Below are 7,823 nucleotides of genomic sequence, written 5' to 3'. Positions count from 1 at the left end.
CGCGTCCACGCGGAGCAGCTCCTCCTCCAGAGGAGGCTGGAGTCTGGCCCCCCCTGGGAAGGATCCTCACCCAAGAAGCGTGGCCTGGACTCGCAGCCCGCTAAGTCCATTGGAATCCGCCTCGTGCCGCATGCTTGCAGGCCACTGCCTGCTGCTGCCAGCCGACTGGGTGCGAGGGTCAAAGACGGCAGTGCGCAGGCGCAGAGTGGGAAAGGGGGGGGCAGCATGCAAGGGGCGTGGCCTGGGGAGAGGATGATGGAGGAGGCAGAAAGTGAGGGAGAGGAGGTGAGAGCTGCCGGGGAGCTGCAGGTAATGCTGAGACGATGGCCAGTGGGGATGGATGAAGGGAGAGTGGAGGGGGACCTGCAAAGGGAACTGAGACGGGGCAGCTGAGGGGGTGGCGTGCAGGGGGACCTGCAGGGGGCGCTGAGACCACGTAGGGGATGGATGGGGCGGAGAGGAGGACCTGCAGGGGGCGCTTTGCGACCACGTGGGGAGATGGATGGGGGCGTGGAGGAGGACCTGCAGGGGGCGCTGAGACCACGTTGGGGGATGGATGGAGGGCTGGGGGGAGGTCCTGCAGGGGGCACTGAGACCACATTGGGGGATGGATGGGGGAGTGGGGGGCACCGACAGGGGGTGCTGAGAGACCACCAGGGGAGATGGGTGGGGGAGTTGGGGGGGAACCTGCAGGGGGCGCTGAGAGACCATGAGGGGAGATGGAGGGGGGCGTGGGGGGGCACCTGCAGGGGGCGCTGAGACCACGTGGGGAGATGGATGGGGGAGTAGAGGATGACCTGCAGGGGGCGCTGAGCCACCACCGGGGGAGATGGACAGGGGAGTGGGGGGGAACCTGCAGCAGGCACTGAGCGACCATGAGGGGAGATGGATGGGGGAGTGACGGGGGACCTGCAGGGGGCTCTGAGAGACCACGTGGGGAGGTGGATGGGGGAGTAGAGGATGACCTGCAGGGGGCGCTGAGCGACCACCGAGGGAGATGGACAGGGGAGTGGGGGGGACCTGTAGGGGGCGCTCAGTGACCACCAGGGGAGATGACTGGGGAGTGGGTGGGACCTGCACGGGCCGCTGAGACCATGTGGGGGAATGGATGGGGAGTGGGGGGCACCTGCAGGGGCCATTGAGAGACCATGAGGGGAGATGGATGGGGGAGTATAGAGGGTCCTGCAGGGGGCACTGAGAGACCACGAGGGGAGATGGATGGGGGGTGGGGGGCGACCTGCAGGGGGTGCTGGGACCACGTGGGGAGATGGACTGGGGAGTGGAGGGCGCTGAGAGACCATGAGGGGAGATGGATGGGGGAGTTGGGGGGGAACCTGCAGGGGGCGCTGAGAGACCATGAGGGGAGATGGGGGGCGTGGGGGGCACCTGCAGGGGGCGCTTAGAGACCAGGTGGGGAGATGGATGGGGGAGTGTGGGGGACCTGCAGGGGGCACTTAGAGACCAGGTGGGGAGATGGATGGGGGAGTTGGTGGAGGGAACCTGCAGGGGGCGCTTAGAGACCAGGTTGGGAGATGGATGGGGGAGTGTGGGGGACCTGTAGGGGGCGCTGGGACCTGGGAGACGATGGATGAATGGGGCAATGGGAGAAAGTAAAGAATGAAGTGAAGTGAGTTTTGACAGATGGAGTGGGTTGAAGAAAGAGGAGGGAACTCAGGAGGATCTTGAGGCCCGGGCTGGGGTCTCCAGTGGCTTATGGAGGAGAGCAAGGGCAGGAGCAGAGGGGGGAAATATGGTAGGTATGATGGAGAACGGGAGGGAGCTCAGGACATGATGGTCGGGAGGCGAGAAATGGAAGTCAATGTAGTAATTACTGAGGAAGAGGGGCAGAAAGGGTGAGCTGTGGGGGAGATGGGAGGAGCCATCTCCCTTCTTAAACTCAGAAGGAGACATGATGCACCAGCTTTGTGTCCCTGAGTTGTTCGCTTAAAGGGGTTACTTTCTGTTGGAATTTCACCTCAGTAAGTTCTTTTTAATGGAGATGACTGATTTTTTATTTCTCCAGAAGGATTTGGTCTCCACTAGATACAAATAAATACAAGTTTGGAGCCAACGGATGATTAAAATAATTTTCACTTCACTCATTCTTTTTTTTTTCTTTTAAGGTATGGTTTACACTGTTCCAGGAAAATTTCATTCCGTGTTGTTTTTACTTTTCAAAATCTTAAAATTTAGTGCAATTGTCTTAGTTTCTGATTGTGAGTAAATACATGGGGATGGGGCTTCCCAGGTGGCTCTAATGGTAAAGAACTTGCCTGCCAATGCAGAAGAGATAATAAACGTGGGTCAGATCCCTGAGTCTGGAGGAGGGCCTGGCAACCCACTCCAGTATTCTTCCCTGGAAAATCCCATGGACAGAGGAGCCTAGTGGGCTACAGTCCATGGGATCACAAAAGAGTCGGACATGACCGTGTGGCTTAGCATGCCCCCACACTAGAAAACAAACAACATGTACACTGGAAAACAAAAACTAAGGAAAGGAGACAGCAGTCTTGAGGATGGGTTTGGGGGTGTGCCTCCAGAACCTCAGGGGAGCAATGGCCTTTGAGCACAACTTCCAACAAACCAGTGATGGGTTTTCCTCCCGTACACAGCCAGAGAACTATGTCCATCAACGTGCCTTTTATGTGTCTCCCCATTCATTCTCCAAGCCTCTTCTCATTTTATTTCACATTATTGTGTATAGTACATACTCATTTTGGGGGGTTGTTTTTTGATAGTACAAAGGATAAAACTAAAGTTGCTTTTGAAAGAAACTCATTTGAAACTAACACAACATTCTAAATCAACTATACTCCAATAAAATTAAGAAAAAAATCCCTCACATACCAGCTGTAATAGGTTTGTTGGTTAAAACCTTGGATGGTTAGCTTTAACACTGTGTCTGGGTTTCTATGAAAATTTATATGCTTTATGAGGAGAAGATAAATATTTGAAGGTTACTGGGAAAAGAGTGTGTTTCAATAACTTCTTTTAAATCATTGAAATGAGTTTTTCTGCTTGAACAATCACGACCTCTTTAGTGTCTTCTTGGGTAATTTTGTGTTACTGCTCTAATGCTCATCCAGCTACAATGTTTTGCCAGTATTTATATCACAAATTTGTGTTTAGAAATTTCAACTACTGATTAAAAGCACATTTTTTAAAGGAAAGGAGAGATGTAGAAAGGGGAAACAGAAATAGACTTGGAGGGAAAAGTAGGGGCTTTAAGGGGTAGAGGGCAAGCAGGGGAGAGCCTCCTTGAAGAGGAGAGAAGGGTGACGTGGATGAACTACTCAAAGGAGATAAAGCAAAGGAGACAGACCTGTGGTTTTCCAAACTAGTTCTCACATAGGAAGTTCCAGCAAAGATTGTAAAGCGTTTCCTTTACTCTTTTCAGGTATCTCTGGGACTCACTGGAAGACCTCCCGCTGAAGGACATGTCACTTTGGAGCCTCTGAAGGGCCTTTGTTCAGAAGGCAGAGGTAAGAGGGACACCCCAGAAGGTTGTCTTCCTTCCAGGATGTCCAGGCAGCTCCGCTGACCAGGGCAGGGGGAGGAGCCCTCACGTGTGGCTCATGATGAAGTGAACCTGTCCCTTGCCATGCAGGGGTGGTGAGGCTGTTCCCCAGGCAGCACCGGGGCTGGATTCCAAGGATGGGCAGTTTCTGGAGCCCACCTGTTGGCCAACTTCAATCCTAAGGCAGTGGACATGGCTGGCAGCCTCTGGAAGGATCCGGAATGTGGAAGCTTGATTTTGGTAGGGCTTGCTTCTTCAAGGAGGCAGGTGACTGTCATGTCCATTCCGGGTTCTCTGTGGAATCTGAACTGACCCTTCCCTTCTTGCTTCCTGAGCCTCCCTGCCATCTTGGATGATATAATACGAGGGGAGGTGGGATGTGTGTTGGGGGGTGGACGTCTTCAGAAGGAGATGCTGAACTTCTGCTAATAGGCTCTTGGAGCACAGGAGACTTGCAAAATGAGATGTGACCCTGTTCCACCCGGAGTGTGGGGGGCAGTTTCCACCAGTTAAACTCTTGATCCTTGTTTATCAGGAGTTAGAGATAGAGAAGGAGGCAGGCCACTTGCATTTAGTTGAAAATGAAAAGAGCGATTAACTCCTGGGTCCACAATTGTCAAGTCTAAATGCCTCAGATTTGATTTAGTTGCCTCCTTGGTGGGTTTCCCAGGTAGCTCAGATGGCAAAGAATCTGCCTGCAATACAGGAGACCCAGGTTTGATCCCTGGGTCAGGAAGATTCCCTGGGTGGAGAAGATTCCCTGGAGAAGGGAGTGGCTACCCCTTCCCGTATTCTTGCCTGGAGAATTCCATGGATGGAGGAGCCTGATGGCTACAATTCATGGGTTTGCAAAGAATCGGACATGACTGAGCACTCTCACTGACCCCCGTACCTCTTCCCAGACGTTTTCTTCTGCAGTTCCTTATCCTGCTCCATCCAGACCCATCTCCTAATTATCGCAAGTGGCCACACAGGGTGGAAGCTGAGCTGTGTGTCTGTTCTAACATCCAGAGCTTTGCATCTGGCTGGGCTTTGCCATCGTCGGTGTCCTCGATGGCACTGATGGATGTAATATAGTCCTGCCAAGACCCGGGAGGTCCTGCGTGCTCTTCCTAAGGCAAGTGCTGTTTCATCTTCTAAACATGCCTGGGATAAGCCAGTCTCCAGTCCTTCCAGTACCCACGTTTAGTTGTCGGTCATTTGGCTCCTCCAGAAGACAAAGATGCTCACCATGCCTCTTGCACAGGATGTCAGGGGACTTCTGTGTGGTTGACAGCTGCTTGGTGGATGGGTTCCTGGGAGATACCCAGAGGCCTGTAGCCTCTGGCCTTTTAGCATCGAGGGCAGTATTGTTCCTCAGCCCACCCACAGTATCAGCTTTTGATCAGCCAGTGTGGCTCAGGGTAAAAAAGGGTCCTGCCAAGCGTATGGTGCTTACATAGAACAAGGGCAGGAAGCTACATTAGTGCTTGGTGCAAGTGTCCGAACACCTACTTAGCTCTCTTTGCTATAGGCTTTACCTCTAGAGTCTGTTTTTGACCCAGGAGGCATGGATGCATGGGACAGACATGATATATATTATTAATATTATCTGGAAATGTAATAGATTTACACAGAGATACATGTGGTCAATGTGAAAATATTTTGAAACAACAAAAAATACGAAATGAGTGTCTTGCAGGACAGCACTAAATGAGGCAGGCCAGCAAGTGCTGTCATCGTCTTTTGAAATTATTCTGTCTGCTCACTGCTTCCAATGTGATGTCATGAAGCTTACCTCTTAATGAGTCCCTGCCCCTCTAACTTGAGTGCAAAATCTTTACAAGCCACGTGGTAAATTAAACATTGAAGTATTTGAGCTTCCCAAGTGAAAAAGGAGTTTGATGATGCAATGCTGACTAAAGGTTGGAACTGCCAGAAAATCTGCGACAAGGGGTCTTTGTCAGTAGTTGTGTATCCAACGTACCTGGGACAGAGGGGACCCTCCACAGCTCTTTGTGGAATCACTGGATGTTGGAGCCTGTAACGCTTCACCACTCATTTTTCTGGCTTCTCTAGCATCCATGAAGGGTGAGTGTGATTTTTATATCCTGAGTCTCACATAAATAAATGTCAGGGTGATTTTCTACTATCACCCTGCAGGGATAATCACCTGAACAATGGAAAGACATCGCTGAAGCCCTTCATTTTAAGAAGCCTTCCTAGAACATTTTACTGTTTTCAACAACTGTTCACTCATGCAGTAGGTGTTGATAATGAACTCATATAGCTCCATTGTGGGGAGATGGGGGCGCTAAGAGGATCTTTCAAAAGCAGATCTGATCCCAGAATTTCCAGACTCAACATCCATGGGCCATTTGCCTGAATGGATGGTGGGCCTGCTCTAAGGTAAAGAGAATTTAACACGTAATAGGTTAGGAGGTAGCCCTGGTGCTAAGATCCTCAACTGCAGGTGTTACTATAATCAATTCAATTCTAACGAAAAGCAGAGTGAAAGTTAACTTTTACTTTGTTAAATATTAGAATTGGAGAGCAGATACCAAGGTTTTCTTCTGCATAGCTGGTTGTTTCTGTATTTATTTACTTCTGTTGCACCAAAGCCTGACTAGCAACTGGCAGTAAATTATTTTTTAATCCACTTTTACAGGGACTAGATTGGCTCCTCTGCACGTCATAAAGATAACTCGTCCCGAAAAAGTACCTAAACAGCCTCGCTCTTTTGCCTGAGATGTGATTGATTGCTGTCATTCTGGCTTCAACCAATGGGTTGCCAAGGAGTGTCCATTTTCGAACATGCCAGTTAACCTGTTTGGCAAACACTGTTGTTGTTATACGGGTCTTTATACTTTGACCTTTGGTATGAACGCAGAGCAAATGTACTTTTATATAACGAGCCATTCGGCATTGTTGGTGGACTTGGCCTCGGAGGAAGAGTTTGGGGACAGAGAAGGTGTGGGAGAGAATTCTTAAAATTGTGTGGGATGTTTGTGAGAAGGGAAGAGGCAGGGTACAAGCATGGGAATGAAGTGAAAGTTGTTCAGTCGTATCTAACTCTTTGCGATCCCATGGACTATATAGTCCATGGAATTCTCCAGGCCAGAATACTGGAGTGGGTATCTGTTCCATTCTCGAGGGGATGTTCCCAACCCAGGGATCAAACCCACGTCTCCCGCATTGCAGGTGGATTCTTTACCAGCTGCACCACCAGGGACGCCCCATTTTACTGTTAAGCAAAAGTCCAGGAAGTGTTCTGGAACTGCCCAGAACTTTATCATTATGACCTCTACTTTGTCCTGCTTCTACATGAAAAAACATTGGGGAAATAAGTAGACAAATAAATGATTAATGCTTGATTACATTGTCTGATTAAATGGAGTGTGATAACAAGCATATTTGGGGGTAAAAACCTGGAAAGTGCAGCCCATGATTGGTAGTTAACTTGTGAGCTGGTCTGCTGAAGAGGTGAAGAGGTCAATGGAAAGGATTCTTTTTTTCTGTACATAATTTTAAAAAATAGTACATGAAACTAATGCAAAAGAAAAGGTGGTTTACTTTTTTGTTGTTGGAAAAAAATTCTGTAGGCTCAAAAGTCTGAAATAAATGCTGAGGGTTTATGGACTGTTCCATTTGTCTCTACGTCCCAGGCAAGCCTCACTGCTATTCAACATCCAGAGGAAGCATAAAGTAGCAGTAGAAGTGGTACCCCGCTTCCCTGCTGTGTGGCCTTCAACTGTTTACTCACCCTCTCTGAGCTTCTATTTTTTCATCTCTAACTTGAGTCTAAAAATAATGCCTTCTTAACTTTATTATTATGAGGAGTAAATGAAATAATCCATGTCAAGTGCTGAAAAATAACACAATGCTGGGGATATAGTAAATACAAAATAAATGTCAGGTGTTAATATTTTTCACTGATTTGTGCAACGATGATTATTTATAATAAAATGAGTTGATGTCGTTGGAATTCTGCGAGTCTTTTAAGCTTCACTTTTTAGATTTCTTTTGCTAGTTCTAAAATTAAATCTGCCTTAAAACAAAATGACATCCCTGAATCTTTTGGCACAGAACAGATAAAGGGGTATTATTTTACATTTTTATATTTCTCCAGTAGGTTCAGGGTTAAAAAAAGGTCTAAATTCAGCATCATGGTTGTTGTTGTTCAGTTGCTAAGTCGTGTCCGACTCTTTGTGACCCCATGAAGTGCAAAACACTAGACTTCCCTATCCATCACTATCTCGCTGATATTCTCCCTGATAATCCTACTCTAAAACCTAAGATGAGTGAGGTCCAGCACTGCCCGGTCCTG

General features: G+C 48.7%; 1 long non-coding RNA gene across 1 annotated transcript; it reads left to right on the top strand.

Moving 5' to 3' along the window:
* Positions 1–3,121: 3,121 nt before the first annotated feature.
* LOC138417103 (uncharacterized) lies at positions 3,122–7,481 on the top strand. Its single transcript, XR_011247992.1, has 5 exons — positions 3,122–3,482; positions 3,608–3,757; positions 4,420–4,634; positions 6,165–6,467; positions 7,162–7,481. It is a non-coding gene; the product is annotated as an uncharacterized lncRNA (long non-coding RNA).
* The last annotated feature ends 342 nt before the right edge of the window (positions 7,482–7,823 follow it).

Source organism: Ovis canadensis, chromosome 13, assembly GCF_042477335.2.
Source record: "Ovis canadensis isolate MfBH-ARS-UI-01 breed Bighorn chromosome 13, ARS-UI_OviCan_v2, whole genome shotgun sequence".
Classification (NCBI taxonomy): Eukaryota; Metazoa; Chordata; class Mammalia; order Artiodactyla; family Bovidae; genus Ovis; species Ovis canadensis.
This window is presented reverse-complemented; position numbering and strand designations above follow the sequence as displayed.